Source organism: Rhinopithecus roxellana, chromosome 2 (genome assembly GCF_007565055.1).
Source record: "Rhinopithecus roxellana isolate Shanxi Qingling chromosome 2, ASM756505v1, whole genome shotgun sequence".
NCBI lineage: Eukaryota > Metazoa > Chordata > Mammalia > Primates > Cercopithecidae > Rhinopithecus > Rhinopithecus roxellana.
In genome coordinates, this window is record NC_044550.1 from 18,911,243 (window position 1) to 18,934,187 (window position 22,945).

Here is a 22,945-nt window from a genome sequence, read left to right on the forward strand (position 1 = left end):
TCCATTGTTTCGTTGTTGACTTTCTGTCTTGATGACCTGTCTAGTGCTGTCAGTCGATTATTGAAGTCCCCCACTATTATTGTGTTGCTGTCTATCTCATTTCTTAAAACTACCATTTGATCCAGCAACCCCGCTGCTAGGTATCTACCCAGAGGTAAAGAAGTCATTATATGAAAAAGATACTTGCACACGCATGTTACAGCAGCACAATTTGCAATTGAAAAATATGGAACCAGCCCAAATGCCCATCAATCAATGAGTGGATAAAGAAACTGTGATACAAACACACACACACACACACACACACACACACACACACACACACGCAATGGAATACCACTCAGCCATAAAAATGAATGAATTAATGGCATTCACATCAACCTAGATGGAATTGGAGACTCTTATTCTAAGTGAAGTAACTCAGAAATGGAAAACCAAACATCGTATGTTCTCACTCATAAGTGGGAGCTAAGCTATGAGGATGCAAAGGCATAAGAATGATACAATGGACTTTGGGGACTTGGGGGGACAGGGTGGGAAGGGGGTGGGGGATAAAAGGCTACAAATTGGGTTCAGTGTATACTGCTCATGTGATGGGTGCACCAAAAGCTCACAAATCACCACTAAGGAACTTATTCATGTAATCAAATACCACCTGTTTCCCAAAAACCTATGGAAATAAAAAAAATAAAGAAATAAAAAAGTCAAATAGTAATATAAAATGGTATCTATTTTCAAATACAAGTACAAATACAAATAGCAATACTTGTTCAACTCGAATATTTTAAATTTATAATTCACATTAACTCAGTAAATACTTTCTTCACTTATTCACTCAAGCAACCATTATGTGCCTGGCACTTTTACATCTTTTATGTATAGGACACATGCTGGGCTCTTTTAAGAGTACCATATGAGTCATATTTTCTCCATTGAGAGAGCTTTTGACAGAGCATGTATAGAAAACACATGCAAGAACTGAATTATAAGGTAGAATTAGATTTGTGTTACAATAGATATATCTTTTATTAGTGTTGTGGAGGGACTCTCTGTACTCTCTCAGAACTTTCATCTTATTAAGGTAATCAGAGAAGACATGATAACCAGGTTGCTGATAACAGCCTCATCTGACTGTTTGTTGACAACAATTCCACTTAAATGGAAAGCAACAACAAAACAAGACTGAACACATAACAGAACTGCTCACTTTCAACTAGCTTCTTGCTCAGTGTTTTTTGGTGACATAATCATTGACTTAGTTAAATGACCTTAAAATCTGGGAATTATCTTTAAGATTCCCTTCTTCTTGCCCCCTGCATTAAACTAATTAATTTATTTTGCAATATTTCTTAACTTTCTTCTCTTCCCATCAACCTTATTACCAGTGCCTTGTCGGATTACAGTCTCCTCAATGACATTCTTGCCTCTAATATTTGACTCATTGATCCATGTGACATTCACTCATGAGACTGATCTAGTTATAATGCAGGTGTGGACATGTTACTCCCCTTTTTAAATTGCTTGATATCTATCATCTCCTAATCTGTAGGATAGAATCCCACTCCTTGATATTCTGTATATGTAAGTTTTTGCATAATCTTGTTCTTGTCTAACTTTCCAGGCCAACTCTCAATAATCTCTACACCAACATTTATGGTCAGCAACTCCAAACTGATTATAGGATGATTTTACTCAAAATTCCCCTGATTTTCTTAGTGGTTCTCAAACCCAGTAAGTCTTCCTGTGGCTACTACAAACCACCTAAGTCATATGGGTCTCCTGTTTCATGAGAGGATCCTGTGTTTCCCACTGTTTCTACATTGTTTTATAGTTGATTATCACATCTGCTTCATCCACCAGATTGTGATACATTTTAGGTCAGGGATGCTTTGGTTATCTTTGTTTCCATAGCATCTGGTACAGTGTATGATGCAGAATAAGCAATTAATGGAATAGACCTTGAGAAATGGGAAGGATTTTTAATGAAAGCAGCCTTTTGCCTTTTTGTGTTTTATGACAAGATAGAATATTATGCCTGGAAGGGATTCGAAGATAAACTTTTTTTTTCCTTTTTCCCATAAGATAAGGGAATCATTTTCTAAAAACAGTGTTAAGCACCAAAGGATTCAATGGAACTAATATAATCTAGGCTGCACAGACATAAAAACAAACAAACAAACAAAAAAACCATGAAATCATGTTTTTTGTTTTGTTTTTGGTTGTTGTTTTTGTTGTTGTTTTTGCAGCAACATGAATGGAGCTGGAGGCCATTAACCTAAGTGAATTAATGCAGGAACAGAAAACCAAATGCCACATGTTCTCACTTGTAAGCGGGAGCTAAACATTGGGTACACATGGACACAAAGAAAAACAATAAACTCCAAACATCAGGCCTACTTGAGAGTAGAGGGTGAGAGGAAGGTGAGGATCAAAAACCTACCTATTAGGTACTATAGTTATTACCCGAGTGATGAAATAATCTGTACCCCGCGCCCCCATAACGTGAAATACCCATGTAACAAACATGCACATGTGCCCTTTGAATCTAAAAGAAACTTTGGAAAGAGAAAAGAAATAATGTTGATAAAGAATTCTCTTACATTATTATGACTTAATAGTACTCAAGTGTTATGTTTAATTACAAATAATTATAAATATATAGTAGCTGATAATCAACTTCATAAAAGCCTATTTATGGCTCCCTCACATTTGATCATGTTACTGTTCTTTTGTTCCTTCCTTAGGTGAATGTATAGAGGAAACAGAATACAGAAAAATTACTCAATTGTGCTAATTGTTTCAATTCTACTACAAGGGTAGAATTACTTTGATGGTATATGTTAAAATTGTTGGATTAAACTAGGACTTTATTTGTGGGTTTTAAATATCTATTTTATTCCTTAATTCAGTTATATGACTAGCAGGTATGTTGCAGGGCGTCATATGTCCTGGAGCTCATAGAATTTCAGAAGCCTTTTTTTAGAAAAAAAAAAAGCATGAAATTAAAGACATAAAATTAAGCACAAAAACTTGAATAGGGTCATTGCTAGTGAGAGGTCCTATAATTTAAGGTTTGTTAGCTTCATGGTAAATCTGTAGATGCTAGAATTTAAGTGTTATATATTAAAGTACTATTCATTTTGACTATTTCTTGTATTAATTTCAATAATACTACCCTTGGACTCAGAGGAAACCTGGTATGAAGACAGCTTAGTTGAACCAACATTAAGTGATGTTAATAGTTTGGGATTCTAGTAGATAACTAGAATTAAAATGAATAACTAGAATTAAAAATAACTAGCAGGAAACTGATAAAAGAAGAACTTATTCTCCTTTGCATCAAGAAATGCTAGCTCTTAATTCCTAGACCATAGCACTGATCAGAAATGCTGCTTGTTATTCCTATACTCTACATGTATCACACCATTGCGGAGAGCAGCACATAAAGGCTGTATTGCCTCCCTTTCCCATATGTGTGCAAAGTAACTAAAATGGTTGAGATGTTTTAGAAATCATGTTAATGGATCAGTCACTGCCAAACTGGTGTAATTCACTATTCTGGGATGTATTCTGCCACTAAATTAGTTCCAAAAAAAAAAAAAAAATCAGACATAATAAAGCTCTATATCTTATCATATTTGCTGATACCAGTGACCATATTCTTTAAAGTAGACTTTTAAAAATGATTTTGATATGCAAAAATAGTTAGAAGATAATATGGAGAATAACCATATACCCCAAACAAAATTTTTTCTGTTATTAGTATTATTTAGATGAGTATGGTACATTTGTAACAGCTAATAAAGAAATACTGACACATTATTCACTAAAGTCCATACTTTATGCAAATTTGCTTAGTTTTTACATACTGTCCTTTTTGTATTCCAGGATTCCACCCAGGATACCATATTACCTTTGTCCTGTCTCTTTAGACTCTTCCTGACTGTGACAGTTTCTCAGACTTTCCTTGGTTTGAATGATCTTGACAGTTTTGAGGAGTTCTAGTCAGGTATTTCATAGAATGTTTGCATATTGGAATTTGTCTGATGTTTTTTACATGATTACACAGTGGCTATGTGTTTTGGGGAGAAACACAATAGAAGTAAAATGCTACCCTCAACACATAAGAGTATATGCTATCAACTTGACTTATCATCATTATTTTTAACATTCACCACCTGGCTGAGGTAGTGTAGGTCTAGCTCTTCCACTATAAAGTTACTCTTTTTTTCTTCCTCTTATACTATTCTTTGGAAGGAAGTCTTTATGCACGGCCCACACTAAAGGAGTAAGAGTTATATTCCCCACTCCTTAAGGGTGGGGTATCTTTTCTACATGGGTGAATTTCCATTATCTCTCATATACTTATTTATTCAATAATTTATTTATATAAGCATGGAGTCATGAATATTTGTTTCATATTTGGGGCAATAATACAGTACTACTTCATGTTGCTCAAATTATTACAGTTTTGGCCATTGGAATATCTTTCACTTAACTCCTATGCCTCCATCAATTTAAGTTTTTTTTTTTTTTTTTTTTTTTTTTTTTTTTTTTTTTTTTTTTTTTTTTTTTTTTTTTTTTTTTAATTTTATGAAGTCCTTCCTCACTTTCTGGCACCACAAGATGTTTCAGGCTTATCTTATGCATTTCCTCCCCCACTCCTAGAATCAACCATTTATCCAAAGAGTCCTGGTTCTTTTTATTGGAAAATAGTATTAGAAAGCAGGGTCTGAATTCTAGGCATGCTCTTTGCTTCCAGGGCATTATTTCTTGTAGGCTGTCTTTTCTGAAAGGGCAAAAAATATGTGTGCATTAACTGGTCTATATATACATACAAATAAACATTTCTATGTGTAATTATATCATCTATATTATGATAAACATAACTTCTTATTGACATCTGCAATGCCAACCCACATTACTCAAGCCTCTTCCCCTTGCTTATCTGTAAGTCACCAGTCCAACAGTGAGAAAACTGGACATCACCACTCGCCATCCATTTATTAATTGCTCAATTCCAGGACACACATATAGTAGTCTCAATATTATTAACCCATACCCAAATCGAAAACAACTTAACGACTAGAATACAGCATTCATGTTCAGTTTGTTTTGCCTTAAGTTTCACAGATTGTACACATTCCTCAAATTACCTAGGTATGTACCTTTTCCCAATCCCTTTCAATGAGTTATATTTTTCTTTGATACATTTGTAATCTAGTGAGGGTTTTTATTTTCCTACAGTTGGAATATTTTCCTAGAATCTCATGACTTCCTAAATAATTTTTTATTTGCATACGTTAAGATTCACTTTTTGTGCTATAAAATTCTGCTAGTTTTGATAATTATATAATGTTGTGTATACGCCGTGATACTATCATACAGAATAGTTTGGCTACCATCAATAAGCACATTTTAATAAAATTATCTTGCTTTTGGTCAAAGAAAATCATTCCCTGGCCATCTTTATGTACTTAATTTAAGGTTCTATAAGTCTGGAAGAGAGAAGAAATCACAAGATAAAAAATAAAGCATCAAGTAGAAAGAATTCCTAGACATTAATTGCGTATTTAATTGCTTTAACATTATTGGTCTGAGTTCACAAGATAAATAATTTTACTTCCAAAACTGTGTTCCCAATTCTTCATGTGAAACTCCTTTATTTTCTCCTGGGAGACTGTAAACTCCAGGGACTTTTTTATAAAAACCTCTCTTAAATCCTATATGCCCAGAAGGCAGGTAAACCAAAATGGAAACAAACAAATTCTGTACAAGTTCAAGTTGCTTCTTAACCTTGTAAAACCACACCTAGATTGGGGCACTACAGTGCTTAGCAACTTTTTTTTTTTTTCTGATTTTAGAAAACAATACACTAAATATATCTATTGAAACCTTTTTTATGACAATAGTTTTTTTAACAAGTGAAGAAAAAAAGATCTTAGGCTGAGAGCCAGTTACTAGTCTATGCTTTATATATCTTAACTGATTTTATAGTCATAATAACTAAATAATGTGGATACTATTTCTATCCTCATCTTTCTCTACTTATCCCTTATAGAGAAACTGAGGTGTATGGAGAGTCAGTGACTTCCTTGAAGTCACACTGATATTTATTTACTCAGTAAGCAGTGGGTATGACTATTGGAAACTCTAGTGTTTCTCTTCTCATTCAATCAGAGAAACTGTAGCCTGGAAACATTTTTCTAGACTAAGAAATGTCTCAACTTTTATATCAAGTAAGACCATGATGATGTAAGAGAATATTCAAGACAAATATAATGGCTCCACTAAAATACTGACAATGACCTTCTTTTGTGTTAGATGTGGTAATGGTATGGAGAAGATTATGCAACATCTGTCAGATAAATACATTATTTGAGAGAGTGGAACCAGAGCATGGATATATACTAATAACCAGATATCCGGCTTCCTTCCCAAATTATACTTCATTGCACAGGAAAGACAAGCAGCTGGGTTTTGTATTGTGTAATATACTTATACTGCACTAAAACAATGACAAAGACCACGTATTAGATTGCGACATCTCTTGAAATTTTTCTGTCTCTACTAATAATTATCAATTTTTAACAACCAGTACAGATTCACTTTTTTTAAAGTGTTAGTATCAAAGAAATGTGAAAATTAATTTGCATACTATAGATCAGTGTATATATAATACAACAAGTAAGTAAGGAGTATTCCTGAGATTCATTCTACAAAATAAGTGAAGATTAAATGAGTATAAGGAGGCATACTGAAGTAAGTATGAAAATTTCAATAAATTTCATAAAGACAATATAAACACATGTAAAAATGGAAGTTTATTGTAGTGAGTACCAGGTAATAATGTTTAGAGAAACTCAGTAATGAAAGATACTGTTATTATAAGTAAACTTGGCCATTCAGATGGCAATTTGAATTTTAACAGGTATGAATTCACTCAACATCCCCCTCCTTGGCCCCAATTTTATTTTTATCTTTATCTACCATTTTCTTCTGCTTTCCTATCTCAAGCGAAGAAATGTATAGATTAATACCATCATCAGATAAAGTTCCTTTATGTCTTTTTCTAGTCAATTTCCAAATGATGTACATTGAGTTGTTGTACCTCCACGTCTACTCTTATTGGCCTGTCTCATTCTTCTGCCATGTGAATGTTTAATCATCTTTCAGTGGTCCAGCTCAAATATCATCTCTTCCATAAAGAGTATTTTCCCTTTCCTAATTTTGGAAAGATATTCTTCCTCTTCCAGATCCTCAGGATTTTGTTAAAACCATTTGCAATTCACTTGGGAAGTGGCTAGAAACTCAAATTCTCAGACCCCACCAAAGCCTTACAGAATTAGAAACTATGGGGATGGGGCCCAACTATGTGTGTTTTAAATAGGGTGATGTACTCTCAAATGTTGGGAGCCACTACTTAGGGCTTTGTGGCTTTGTGAAAATAGTTTAATCTCTCTGAGCCTCAATTTCGTCATCTGTAAAATAGGAATATCATCACCTCCTTGTGATTACAGATGTGAGAGATAGTTTACTAGGTAAGGAGTGAATGGTGGCCAGGCAGGATTACTCAGCCTGTAATCTCAGCACTTTGGAAAAGCCGATTTGGGCGAATTGCTTTAGCCCAAGCGTTGGAGATCAGCCTGGGCAACATGGGAACATAAATTCTATCTGTAATGAGGAGCCATGGATGGATTGACATGTTTCCTGAGAATCAAAGAAAAGAGCTTTTGTTTCTAACAGTTTTTCAATTTCAGTTCAGGCTAAACTTGTGTTCTTATGCCTCTGAGAGAGCCTGTGGTAGCCTGGAATAATTCTTTTTAGATGACGTGGCTTGGGTGGGTTTCTGTTTTTGCCCAAACAAACAAACAAATGGAAAATGCCTTGCTTAGGACCCCACACGGATGAGACAATCCATTTCTCCTGTAACTTGTATTTCTCAGAATTCTCATTGTTAAAAGCATATTGATGAAGCATACTAACTCTGGAGTTATAACATCAGTGATTAAATTCTGACTCAAGCACTTACCTTGAGTAACTCAATTTCTCTGTGCCTCAATTTTCTCATTTGTAAGAAGGGATAATAATATTACTTGCTCCTTAGAGTGGTAAAATTTAACCGAATTATTATAAATTAAAATATTTTTTAAATGCATTATATATACAAACTTTCAGTGAGTGTTAACTATTAAAATGTAAGGCTACCCATACCAAAACAAAAACAAAAAAACCCCAAACCTCTATATTTGTAGGAAATTGATTCTGGAAAAAAATATTTGTAAAATAAGGGATTTTGCCTTTTCCTTTTGACCTGCAATGATCCAAATGCCTATTATATTTTGGACTAAGGCATTTGGACAAAGGTATCCCCTTTCATGTGAGAGAATGAATGGTGTGCTGGGGGTAAGGAAAAAGAAGGTGGTGATAAGTAAGCAGGAAAGAAAGTTTCAGAAATTTTTCTCCCCCAAGGGGGTAACAAAACCAAATACTTAGGATTTTTAAATGTGCAGATGTTAGATTATATTTTTATTATGTAATCAGATTGTTTTAAAAGTAGAATAAATTGCTTTGGTTGCTTCTCTGTTTGTAAAAGAACTGTTAACAATGATCACTTTTGAAATATCTTCAGGTGTGTCCAAAAACCTCATCCTGTAAAGAGTCTAAGAATGGTTCTGTCATGTGACATGCAAAAGGAGAAAGCATTCCTCATGATCCAACTAACCTGCCCAAAGTACCTCATGACCACTGTCTATTTTAAAAATGAAGATTTTCTTCTTTTGACATAATTCCAAGCCAAGTACTAAAAGCATTTTATTCCCTTTCAATTATCAATGTTTCTTAATCAACTCTAGACAAAAAACAATTTGTTTAATTGCATTGCATATAAAAATTAATTTAAGATATAGTTTGGCTTAATTTTTATACAGTCTTCAGTTTTAGCTTTTTAATCATTTCCTATATTTGCCAAATTGCCTTGGAAATGCATCCCCATCCCCACCCCCACTCCACCAATGCAACCACAATTTTTATTTTTTATTATAGCAGTAAATTTTGACAGCCATAGGTCATGGAGTTCTGAGACATCCTGGATCAATTATTAATGTCTGAGTTTGATTTTAGCCATTTTTACATATGAATAGAGACTAATGTTTCTGTCTTGAGTACAGATGTTTTCCTTGGCTGCTAAAGTAGATTGTTGCTTTCTTATTGCTGCTGTGTTTTATTAAATTGTTACTTTATTTGTTTAAAAGATAGGTTACTTATAGGTGGTTAAGACAAAACTGTGAAGTAATGAGCAAATAAGAAAGCAGATATCTAATTCATGTCATGTATTCCTAGTTATAGTGGGTAGAAAAGGACATAATGTAACATGCTAAGAAATGGCTTGTAAACTACATGTTGAACCAAATCTATAAGACAATGTCTCCATATTCATGGATGACTTGCATCAGAAGATAATTTGAGAATGAAATAAATCTTTCTGCTTCTCATTTATGATGACGTAATTCATACCATTTCCATGGATAATTTTCATTCTCTTCAAATGAGTGAATGTTTATTGAATGTGAATGAAATCACCCAGGAAAGAGTATACATATGAGTTACTGCAAACTTTTCAAGTAGTTTTGTATTGGTATTAAAATAATTGGAGATATTCCAGAGTAAAGTCAGAATTTGTTTTCTTTAAATATTTGTCTCCTATGAGCTCCATGATACAGAAAATCCTGCCTTATCTTTATGTTACAAACCGTATGCTCAGTACCTGCCATATTGTATACTCTCAGTAAATGAAAAGTAAAATAATTAATGAATATGAATATATCTGGAAGAAAAGTACTAAAAAAGTCTCTTTTTGAGCTTTCACACTTAGCTAATTGTGCCTTTATAGATCTGGATTAAAGATAAGGAATTAATTCATCTGTTGGAAAACCATCTCTTTATGATGTTTCTTTGCATTTTCTTCTAGAGTAAATACCGAACATAAGTATTTACTAAGCAAAAGATTAAAAGATAGAGGATAAAGCCAATGAGATACATAAAATTTACATAGATAAGACTTGCTCTACATAGATGAAATGCTGGAGTTTTTTACATTATTTAGATGTAAAATTGATGTAAGTTGCTTCCTTTAAAAATTCTTGGGTATGTCAGCCAAATATGGCATATTATTTGGTGTAAGAACTGGGTGACTTAAAATAATACCAACTCACAATTCATCTTTTGAAATATTATTTGGCCATTTTTTTTTATTGCAGGGTCAGTAATTTTCAATTTATTTGGAATACAATCTTTGAGAGCACACACACACATTCTATTTCAGTATATGTACTTATACAAGTATATTTGGTTACATAGCTACACTATAGCTTTATTTCAGTTTACATTTACACTGCAAATGAGTGTAACTCAATAATCTATGCCTTCCATTTCCGTAACACAATGTTTATAAACCCTCATGATATAAGTAGCCCCAAAACAAGGCAATATTATAAAATAGTTTTTGGATTACTGGAAAACTTTCAATTAGCACAACTACAGTGCAAAATTTAATGTATTGTGTTTTAATTTATTGAATATAAAGGAATAGGGATGGTACAGTTAGAAGCACCTGGTTACTTCACGTAACCACGTCCTATTCCTCATGTTTTAGTTAAGCATTCATTCAGTATATATGCATATGGTTCCTTAAAATGTATTTTAAGTCAGTTTTACTGTGGTATAATTTACATACAATGAAATGCACCTATTTTAAACATACAGTTTGATTAGTTTCATTGTATTCATACACTTATGTACCCACCATCACAATCATGATATAGAAAATTTCTATCACTCTCAGAAGTTCCATTGGGCCACTAACTACTTAATGCCCCAGTCAAGTCCTGGTGCAACCAAAACTATGTGCTTGCTTCCTATCATTATAGATTAGATCTGCCTGTTCTAGAATTTTGTATCAATGGGGTGATAAAATATATACTTTTTTGAATTTGACTACTTTTACTTAGCACAATGATTTTGAGAGTAATCCATGTGTTGTGCATATCAATAGATTGTTCTTATTGTTGAGTAATATTCCATTCAATGGTACTCCTTGTACCACAATTGTGAATTGTACCATACTTTGTGAATCATTTCACCTGGTGATGGACACCTGTATTATTTCTAGGTTTTGGCTGTTATGAACTAAGCTTCTCTGAACATATTCATGCACAAGATTCTGTGTGGTTTACCCATTTCTCTTGGGTAAATATTTAAGAATGGAATTGTTGGAATGTATGGTAAGTATATGCTTTACTTTATAAAGTAATACAAAACTATTTCCCAAAGAATTTATGAGAACATCACACACTGGGGCCTATCATGGGGAGGGGGGAGGAGGGAGGGATTGCCTTGGGGAGTTATACATGATATAAATGATGAATTGATGGGTGCTGACGAGTTGATGGGTGCAGCACACCAACATGGCATAAGTATACATATATAACAAACCTGCACGTTATGCACATGTACCCTAGAACTTAAAGTATAATAAAATAAAAATAAAAAAAAAAGAAATTGCATTACACTTATGAATTAAAAAAATATATAAAGTAATACAAAACTATTTCCCAAAGAATTTATGCCATTTTAAAATCCCATCAGCAATTTAAGAAAGTTTCAATTGCTCCACATCCTCATCAATACTTGCTTTTGTCATTCCTTTTAGTCTTGTTGTGTTTTTGTCATTTTCCTGATGAGTAATGATGATGTCATCTTTTCATGTGCCATTTGTCATTTGTGCATCTTCCTTTGTGAGCTATCCATTCAAACACTTTCCCATTTAAAAATTTTTGCTTGAATTATTATTATCGAGTTTTACAAGTTCTTTATATATTCTGGTTCCAACTTGTTTGTCAGATACGTGCATCAAAAATATATTTCTTTTTTACTCTGTGGCTTATCATGATCTTAATGGTTTCTTTGGAAGACTTCAATATATAATTTTTTATTTTTTTATTGATACTTTATGTTGCACTACTTATGTAAATTTTGTCTCTTCTGAAGATTTTCTTCTATATATTATTTTAAAAGCTTTGTATTTTTAGATTTCATGCTTAAATCAATGATATGTTTCAAGTTCCTTTTTGGTCTGTGATGTGAGACAAAATCTGAAGTTTATTTTTTACACATTGATGTCCAGTTGTTCCAGGACTATTTGTTGTAAAATCTGTTCATTATCTCATTGGATTATCTTGCCACATTTATAAAAAATTAGTTGACCTAGTAAAGAAGTGCCGTTTCTGGACTGCATTCTGTTCCATTGATGTCTAGCAATACCTCATTGTCACATTACTGTGATTTCATAGCAAGTCTTAAAATCTAGTAAAAGTTGTGAAATTTCAGAATTGTCATTTGGCTTTCCCTATACATTTTAGAATCAGCTTATTCATTTCTCTAACAGGTCTGATAGGGTTTTGATTAAGAGTACATTGAATCTATAGGTCAGTTAGCGAAGAACTTCCATCTTAATATCGAGTCTTCTAATCCATGAAAACCTGTCTTTAGATATCTGTAAATTCTATCATCAATACCATGTAGTTTTCATTTTACAAGTCATGCACGTTTTTAAATTTATCATAAATATTTAATTGTTTTATGAAATATGAAATTTAGACATTTTTATTTTCTGTTTGTTGATAATTAACATAATTGCAATTGATTTATATTTTTTGTTTCAGAAGAATCCTAGTTTTTCAGTCTTGAAGTATCTGTAATCTAATTACATGTTCACATGCTGGCATCAACTAAATGAATCAAAAAGGATATTCAGTTGCAAGGGGGAATTGAAAATAATACGTGCAGAATAATAAAATTCAAAAATTGACCTTTTTTAGTTAATTGGTGAAGTGATTTGCACTAAGACGTTGCCAATAGATATTTTTCCAGCATTTTAGTACATATTTTGAAGATATGGCTGTTTGCTAGTATAAACACCTTTACAAAAACCTTTTTATGAAATTAAAATACAATATAAAATTATTTCATATTAAATATTTATATTTATTCATTTTTTAAATTAAATTTTTTATTTTAATGGAATTAGGGTACAAGTGCAGTTGTGTTACATGGATATACTACATAGTGGTGAAATCTGGCCTTTTAATGTACCCAACACCCAAATAATGTATGTTGTACCCAACAAGCGATATCTTACCCCTTATCCCCCTCTTACCATCTGTAGTCTTCAATGTCTATTATTCCATTTTGTATGTCTGTGTGCACCCACTGCTTAGCTCCCATGTATAAGTAAGAACATATATTCTTTACTTTTTGTTTCTGAGTCATTTAATGTAGGATAATGACTTTCAGTTCCATCCATGTTGCTGTAAAAGACATGATTTCATTCATTTTTTATGGATGAGTAGTATTCCTTGATTTACATATATCACATTTTTAATTCAATCACTCACACTGGTAGACAATTAGGTTGGTTTCCATGACTTTGCTATTGTGAATAGTGCTGTGATAAACATGAGTGCATATGTCTTTGTAATATAATGACTTATTTTCCTTGGGTAGATACCCAGTAGTGAGATTGCTGGATCAAAGGGTAACTCTACTTTTAGTTCTTTGAGAAATCTCCATACTATTTTCCATAGAGGTACTGATTTGCATTCCCAACAACAGCATAATAAGTGCTCCAATTTCTCGGCAGGCTTGCCAGCATCTGTTGTTTCTTGACTTTTTAATAATAGCCATACTGATTGGTGTAAAATGGTATCTCATTGTGAATTTAATGTGCATTTCTCTGATGATGAGGGTTGATGAGCATTTTTTTCATTCATTTGTTGTCCGCTTGTATGTCCTCTTTCGAAGAATGTCTGTTCATTTCATTTATCCACTTTTTAATGGGGTTTTTTTATTTTTTATTTTTCTTGAGTTGTTTGCAATTCCTTCTAGATTCTGGATCTTAGCTCTTTGTGATATGCATTGTTTGCAAATATTTTCTCCCATTCTGTAGGTTGTCTCTTTACTCTCTTTAGTATCTCTTTTCCTGTGCAGGAGCTTTTCAGTTTAATTAAGTCTCATTTACCTATTTTTGTTTTTCTTGAGCCCCGGAGTTTGAGGCCGCAGTGAGCTATGATTTTTACATATTGCAACTTTTCTAAACTCACTTATTAGTCCTAATAATGTTTTTTGTAGATTCCTTAGGATTTTCTATGTACTTAATCACGTTGTCTGAGAATAAAGATGGTTTTGTTTCATCCTTTCCAATTCTCATGTCTTTGATTTCTTTTTCTTTTCTTATTCACTGTGGTTCTGATCTTAGAAAGAAGCATTCAGCCTTTTATCATTAAGTATTTTGCTAGTAATTGATAGGCTTTTCTTAAATGCTCCCTTTTTCAAAGTTAGGAAGTTCCCTTTTATTATTAGTTTGTTAGGAGATTTTATTTTATTTTAGTTTGTTTTGTTTTTAAATTGTGAATGACTGTCAAATTTTATCAAATTTTTTCCCAATTTATGGAGATAATTCTACGTATTTTTAATATTTTTTCTGTTATAGTAAATTATGACATTCATTTAAAATTTTAAACAAGTCTCAAAATCCCGTGATAATTTCCTCTCAGTCATGATATTTTATCTTTTAAATACAAAACTGGATTCTGTTTGCCAATGTCTTCTAATTTTTTTTTTCTGTGTTCATGAGACATATTGGCCTGGTGTTTTCTTATCATATCTTTGCCTGATTCTAGTCTTAGACTATTGATGGCCTCTTTCAATAATTTCTGAAAGTATTTGAATATGGTTGGTTTGTTCTTCTTACATGTTTAATGGAATTCACTAGTAAGAGTATATGGTCTTGGATTTCCTTTCTGGGGAAAGTTTCAATTTCAAATTCAATTTCCTTAGTAAATATAGGCCTATGTAGAATTTCTACATCTTCTTATGTTAATTTTGGTAATTTATATCTTTCGAGAAGTTTGTCCATTTCTAAAATATTATAGAATTTATTGGCATAAATTCATCATACTAATACTCTATAGTACTTTTAATATCTGTAAAATATATTGATATTCCTGCTAATTTCTAATATTAGTAATTTATATTGCTCTTTTGCTTTTTCAGCTTATCTAGAGATTTATCAGTTTTACTAATATTTGTAAAAATTAATAAAAATAGTTTCTGGTTTTATTGATTTTTCTCTATTTGTTTTCTCAGTTATTTAAAAGCAGTTTCTCCTCTTGTCATTATTTCTTTCTGTCTGCATATTTTAACTTGCTCTTCCTTTACTTGAAGTAGAAGCTTAGATTGTTTCTTTTAGTTATTTCTTCATTGTTAATAATATAAACGTTAAAAACACAAATTTCTTTTGAAGAACCACCTTTGCTAAAACCCACAAATTTTATATTGTATTTTAATTTTCATTCGGTTAAAAATATCTTCTATTTTCTTTCCTCTTGGATTCATGGTTTTTTAAAAAGTTTGTTGTTTAACATCCAAGAATTTGAGTGTTTTCCAAATATCTTTATGTTATTGATTTCTATTTTTTACTTGTGATCAGAGATATATGCTATATAATTTTAATACTTTTAAAAGTATTGATCCTTATCTTATAATCCATATGCTTTATTTTGGTTAGCATTCCATGTGCATTTGACAATGATATATATTATGTTGTTGCTGAGTAGAGTGTTCTATAAATGTCAGTGTTCTCTAAATGATACAATTAGAAATTGTATCAATTGTATCCATTTCTAATTAGTTTGAATTCAACTCTGTGGACTTTTCCAAACTCTGTTATATATCTCTTTTTTAGACTCTACTGTTTCTTAGATTCCTGGGTCTCAGAAGATCAGGAAGAAGGACCATATGTGTTGCTATATCTTATCTAGTTGATTGGTAACATTGTTGAAGTTTCTTTATAATTTTTATAATTTCTTTATAATTTTTTTTCTATTTCTATAATCTGCAACTATATTTGTGAATATATATTATTTTCATTTCTGCCAGTTTTTGCTACATATCTTTTGAAGCTCTTTGATCGAGGGCCTACATATTCCAAGTTCTTGTATCTTTTTGATATATTGACTTTTTAATCATGAAATATCCTTCTTTTTTATCCTTGGCAATATTTCTTGTATTAAGGTCTATTTTATCTGTTATTTTATAAGTGTAGTCACTGCAATGTTAGGAAAAGTGTTTGCATGATATCAATTTGATCCTCTTACTTTTAATCTGTATATTTATATTCCAAGTGGGCTTCTTCTATATAGCGTGTAATTTAGCCTTGCTTCTTTTATGCAGTCTGACAATTTTTTTCCTATTAATTGGAATATAGACCATTTTTATGTAATGTATTTATTGATATGGATGGACTTAAATTCACCATCTTGCTGTATATGTCATTTTGGTATAATCTATTTTCCTTTGAGTATATACCTAATAATGGGATTGCTGGGTTGAAAGGTCCCTCTGTTTCAAATCCTTTGAACTGTGAAGAGAGATAGTTTAACTTGTTCTTTTCCTATTTGGATGCCTTTCATTTTTTCTCTTGGCTGATTGCTCTGGCTAAGACTTCCAGTACAATGTTAAATAGTGGAAATTAGGAAGGAGTCCCTCCTTTTCGATTTTTTTGGAATAGTTTCAATAGATTTGGTATCGGTTCTTCTTTTCACATCTGGTAGAATTCAGCTGTGGATTCGTGTGGTCCAGAGCTTTTTGTAATTGGTAGACTTTTTTTTTTTTTTTTTTTTAAATTACCGACTCGATTTCAGAGCTTGATATTTGTCTATTCGGGGTTTCAGTGTCTTCCCGATTCCGTCTCTGGAGGCTTTGTGTTTGTGGGAATACATTCATTTCCTTTAGATTTTCTAATTTGTGTACATAGAGTTATTCACAGCATTCTGTGAGGATCTTTTGTTTTTCTGTGGGATCAGTTGTAGTGTCATCTTCGTCTCTTCTGCTGATGCTTATTTGGATTTTCTCTCTTTTTTCTTTTTTTTTTTTTTTTGAGACAGAGTCTTGCTCTGTCGCCCAGGCTGGAGTGCAGTGGCTGGACCTCAGCTCACTGCAAGCTCTACCTCCCGGCTTTACGCCATTCTCCTGCCTCAGCCTCCTGAGTAGCTGGGACTACAGGTGCCCGCCACCTCGCCGGGCTAGTTTTTTGTGTTTTTTAGTAGAGATGGGGTTTCACTGTGTTAGCCAGGATAGTCTCGATCTCCTGACCTCGTGATCCGCCCGTTTCGGCCTCCCAAAGTGCTGGGATTACAGGCTTGAGCCACCGCGTCCGGCCTCTTTTTTCTTGGTTAATCTTGCTAGTGGCCTATCAATCTTGTTTACTTTTTTGAAGAGCCAATCCTTGGTTTCATTGATCTTTTATATGGATTTTTGTGTCTCAATGTCATTAAGTTCTTCTCTAATTTTAGTTATTTATTTTCTTAGCTTTGGGGCTGGTTTTTTCTTTTCTTTTTCTAGTTCCTTTAGATGAAAAGTTAGATTGTTAATTTCAGAGTTTCTGTCTTCTAAGTGAAGGCATTTAGTGTCATAAATTTTCCTCTTAACGCTGCTTTAGCTGCATCTTCAAATTTTAGTTGCTTTTGCCTCCTTCTCTGAACTGCAGTCTCTGACTCATCAATTCAGTGAATCTGCTGTGGTCTGCCTTATTTCCCATTTTTTGCACTGTGATATACGATGTGTTACCAGATAAAAAGTTGAGGTGGTTTTGGGATCATCTTGTTTGTTTCCCTTAGGAATCTTAGTCTTGCCATACTCTCTGTTGTCTGATAATACTTTGTTTCATGTATTTTGTCCAGTTTTATGGTTTGTTTACAGCTGGAGTATAAGTCTGACACCTATTTATTCATGATTGACAGATGCACATTTCCTGCATATTATATTTTACTGAAAAACAATGGACATATTTGGTAGTTTTTTCTTTTAAATAGACTCCATGCTGGTTATCTTTCTATTATAATTTTTTTTCATAATGGAAGTTATACAATAGGCTTATTCTTTAAGATAGGAATAATAGTTTAGACTTTGCCTTTTTCAGTTACAATTACATTCCAATTTCACATCTCCATATCATTTGAATTGGAATTTTAAGTATTCTAGATTCATCAGTAACTCATTCACAGTCATCTTGGTTACTTCTTTAGGTAGCCAGTCTTGTCACTTTGAAGAAAAGAGGTTATCAGTTTAGCTCTCTAAGGATATTATTTCCTTACCTCCTCTTACCCCCTAGTTCTCCTGTAAACAAGGGAAGTAGTGACTCCTCAGCTACTTTCAAATACAGTTTGTCTAAACATCTTTACTGCAAAGCTTCTTAAACCATGGTAAAGCCCTCCTGTCTGAGAAATGTTTTGAAATGTTTATGAATGCTGTCCTAGAAACTATTTTCAACACTTGAGAAGTAATTTTGCATAAGTGTCTATGGTTTTGGATTTTTATTATCAGCATTCAGGAAGCAGGAAATTTTAAGTTTGAACTGTCAGCAAGTTCTTAACTGATACCCCACTGTGGGTAGGGTATATGTCATTTTAGAATATGTTGCATTTTTCTCTTTTGTCTTCCACGAAAGCATCTGGCACTCATTGATGAGTGATTTAGACTGAGGTCCCTCGTTTCTCTGCCAGGAATGCATTTTAAGTCTGGTGGGTCTCAGAAGATCAGGAAGAAGGACCATATGTGTTGCTATATCTTATCTACAAAGAGGTAAATCTTGAAGAACAGTGACCTCATTGCTGACTGAGATGTCCTAGTTGACTATAACAAACCATTTGGAATTTGAGGGTAAGCTAATGTTGACTTTCAGTGGAAAGGGTCACCCCTACAAGGCAACTAATACTTGGTGGTACTGGAAATGAAGATTACACTTAACGTACTTGATTATTTTTAGAAAATATTTTTTTTAATTCTGTCAATTTCTAATTAGTTTGAATTCAACCCTGTGGACTTTTCCAAACTCTGTTATATGTCTCTTTTTCAGACTCTATTATGTTTCTTAGATTCCTATGGAACTGCAATAACCTAGATTTATGATAGAACCTCATATAAATCTAAATAGCTAAATAAATCACTTCTAGTGGATTCGTATGTCCTACCTTTGCACATCCTTAAAGAATTCCAGAACATTTGTCACATACTTGCAGATTAGTCAGCAATAGTGTCTGCAGAATGCTGATACTTAAGTTGTTTCAAAATTTGATATCTTTATAATTTTGGTATGAGTCTCTACCTGATTCTGTTAGTTAGGTCTTCTATAGATCATGTACTTACTACTGTTAAATTTAGGATCTTCTATCTTTACTCCTTTGATGTAAAGGTCAAACTTCTGTAGAAAGGATAATTGCATACAATAAAAAATTGGGCCAGATGAGATATCTTTACCATTTTTGATTTAACATATGGTGAGAAATATGTTTTACATTACATCTGAGTACATGAACATACACGTACACATACAACTGAAACATGGCTTTATTAAACTATACTTATCCTTACTATATATGATATACTTGGATATTTTCTTTTCTATTTCATTAAAATTCTGGTCTTGTGTAGATTGATTTCATAACCCACAAAGTTATTGCTGCCAGGAGCTTAAACAACACTTGCCTAGACAACATTTAAGGTTCTTTATAATCCTGAGATGCTGTAAGTCTGTGGTAAATGACTTTTTTTCCTTTGACTTGGCCTAATTTTTTTAATGTGGTAAAATCCACATAACATAAAACTCACCATTTTAGTCATTAAAATGTACAACTCAGTGGCACTTAGTACACTCACAGTGTTGTGAAAACATCGGCACTGGCAGGGTATCTCTGTTCAACTCTTTTCCCCTTAAATTGAATGGAATGAAGGAATCTCTGTTCAATTTTTTAAAGCAAATTCTTCCTAAAAATATCTTCTAATTTTCTTTTTTATTTCTTCTTTCAGCTTTCTCCCACCATTTTCACTTAAATTTAACTGTCCTTATCAGGGTCTAAAAGAGTTCCAAATATGCTTGTAAGTACATTGTGGAAAGAGAACAGTCTAGTATATAGGCATCTGCACAAATCTGTGGTGAAACAAGCAGGGCATAAAGCGTAATACTAGACATGGTGTGTCTGTAGAGAATTCTGCAGGGAGAGCCTCATGCACTCATAATGCAGCTTAGGAAGCATGAAGAAATGTGTCTGAGGAAAGGAATCCTTCCTTAATTTTAATTCATTCACCATGCATGAAGGGAATCAAGACATATTCTAGTACTTACGATGAGTCTCCTCTTAGAGAAAAACTAAACCCACTTTTTTTTATAATAGCTAGTCTTCAGTAACCTCGTCTGAGACTTCAACAAATTTTCCTAGAAACTAAACACTCTTGTTAAGAAATTGTTGGTGTCAAAACATAATCTCATCTTGGTTTACGTGATGGCAAATGCTGGTGGATTAGGCTATCTGATGAGTTTGGAAATGCACTGTTTTATGTAATCCTCAACAGTACACCAAATTATGTTTTTACTTATTCTATTGCTGTATGTTAATATTGTATTAAATACTAGACATGGTATGTAAGTACTTGATGGTTCTGATTTCCTTTTCTTTTTGGCAAATATAGGCAAAAATGCTTATTATTTTACTTCCATCTGTAGACTGCTTACTCTATTACTTACGGTAATAAGTTAAGATTTGGTTTCTATAGTTTTCTTTTTATTGAAGTGTCACACTTTATTTTAACTTGAAGACTGATGTTGTGCTGTGTCTCAAAAGAAAAAAAGCTTAACAAAAGAAAGTGATTTTTATTGTAATAATTCTGAGAAAACCCATATAAATAGCGACTATTTTTGCTTTTGCTTTGCACTATTCATCATATATAACAGACTGGTTCAAATAATTATTATCAAATCATTCTGTTTCAAAAAGTAATGGGACTACATGTACTTGAAAAGAAAATTAGCATTCTTTCCCATAGAAGGGCACTGAGGCTGCACTTTAGTGCCTTCTGGATGCAAAGTAGTTTTCATTTGTTTCTTCTAGATAGACTCAAAGTTCTTGGCTTATAAAACTGACCTAATGTCATAAATTTAACTTGCTTTTCAGAATATTACTTCTGCAGAAGATGGACTCATTTTTGTTGCCTGCAAAAATCATTAGATGAATAATTTCTGTTTGGAATGTGATGTTTGTTACAGGCTCTTCTGGGAGGTCTAGGCCATTTTTTATAAGACAAAAACAAGAACTTGAGAGCACTTGCTAGCTGATGATGTTCTCTGCTTTAGTCTTCTGCATCCTTCTAGGAATTCTGAGCTGAGCATATCCCACCATGATTTTCATAAAATTCCCTTTCAATTGCCCATGCCAGAGTCCTCATCTCCTCTGGAAGTTTTTGCCAAACTGACCTCATTAGAAATATTTGTCCGGATTATTAAGTCATTGAATATTTAGTATGGGTACTTAAAAATATATAGGGAAGAGTAGAAATTACTTGGTGAAAATATCACTCATAATCCCTCTGCCCAGAAGAAAAGTACTAAATTTTTGACCTAGTTTCTTCTCAGTTTGGCTTTCTTCTGCACTGGCCCACTGATGTACTACTGTTGGGAACTTTGGATGTGATAAAGAAGAATTTTCAGACATGTTGTAGGAAGATCTTCCCTTATCAGGAGCCAATTAATTTAACATATTTATTTGTCAAAGCAAAACAATACGATATTTTGATACTTCTATTCGTTAAGCTAGTTTATTCATTAAACTATTCTATTCATTTGATACTTCTATTCATTAAAGTATTGATACTTCTATTCATTAAACAAATGCATATTGAAGCAAATAAGGTACCCAAAGAACAAACAAACAAGGTTCATAGTTAATTATTTTTAAAAAAGAAAGAATAAGAAGCAAAATCTGAGAGGTATCTGGAGACTTTTCAAAAAATATATGTAAAGTCAAGTTAATACAATATAATACATGGGATTAACTAAGCAATTTGTTTTGGCTTTTATGAATCAATCAAATAAATTCAAGTAATTTTGGTGAACATTTCACAACATTTTGGTGAATTAGTAACAAATACAGCAGTCTGCCATTATTTGAGAGAGATACGCTCATAACTGAGCAATTTGTTTTGGCTTTTATGAATCATTAAAATAAAATCAAGTAGTAAATACATCTTAGTGAACTAGCAACAGATGCAGTTATCTCCCCTTATTTGAGAGAGATATGTTCCAAGACCCCCAGTTGATGCCTGAAGCCACAGATAGTACTAAACTGTACATATAGTGTATTGTTTTCCTCTACATACATACTTATGATAAAGTTTAATTTATGTATTAGGCATAGTAAAAGACTAGCAACAAGTAATAATAAAATAGAACAGTTATAACAATATACTGTAATGAAAGTTATGTGAATGTGGTCTCTCTCTCTCAAAATATCTTATTGTAGTATACTCACTATTGTTGGACCATGGTTGATCATGGGTTATTGAAACTGCAGAAGGTGAAACTTTGGATATGGGGGACTACTGGACTACTGTAATACGTTCTAGTTTGAAGAGCAGCTTACATGTTTAAAGTAAAAATATCCCTCTGTAGGTCAACCTTTGGCAAGAGTAAGTGCCATGCAATGATGAAGATTGTTCCTATGCAGAACTCCATGTTTCCATTGCCACAGTTCAGGTAAAGGCCCAGAATTTTGAGTAATCCTGGAAGTTTTCCATCTCTCCCTCTTTCTCCTTAGCATCCACAGCTTTACCACCATTATCTGCCTCAGAATTAGGTCATCCCTCACATGGATCCACATATCCCTTTTCGTAAACTGCCTCCCACTGATTCTTCTCTTCTAAAGCTTTTTCAATATGCATTTATCCTCATTTCTTCTGTGAATATTCTTTTTGTCTTCTAATAATTAAAGTCAAATGTATCTTTGGTAGTATTGCTTCCTCTGTAGCCCCCATGTGGTGGCTGTTTTCCTCTCTAACA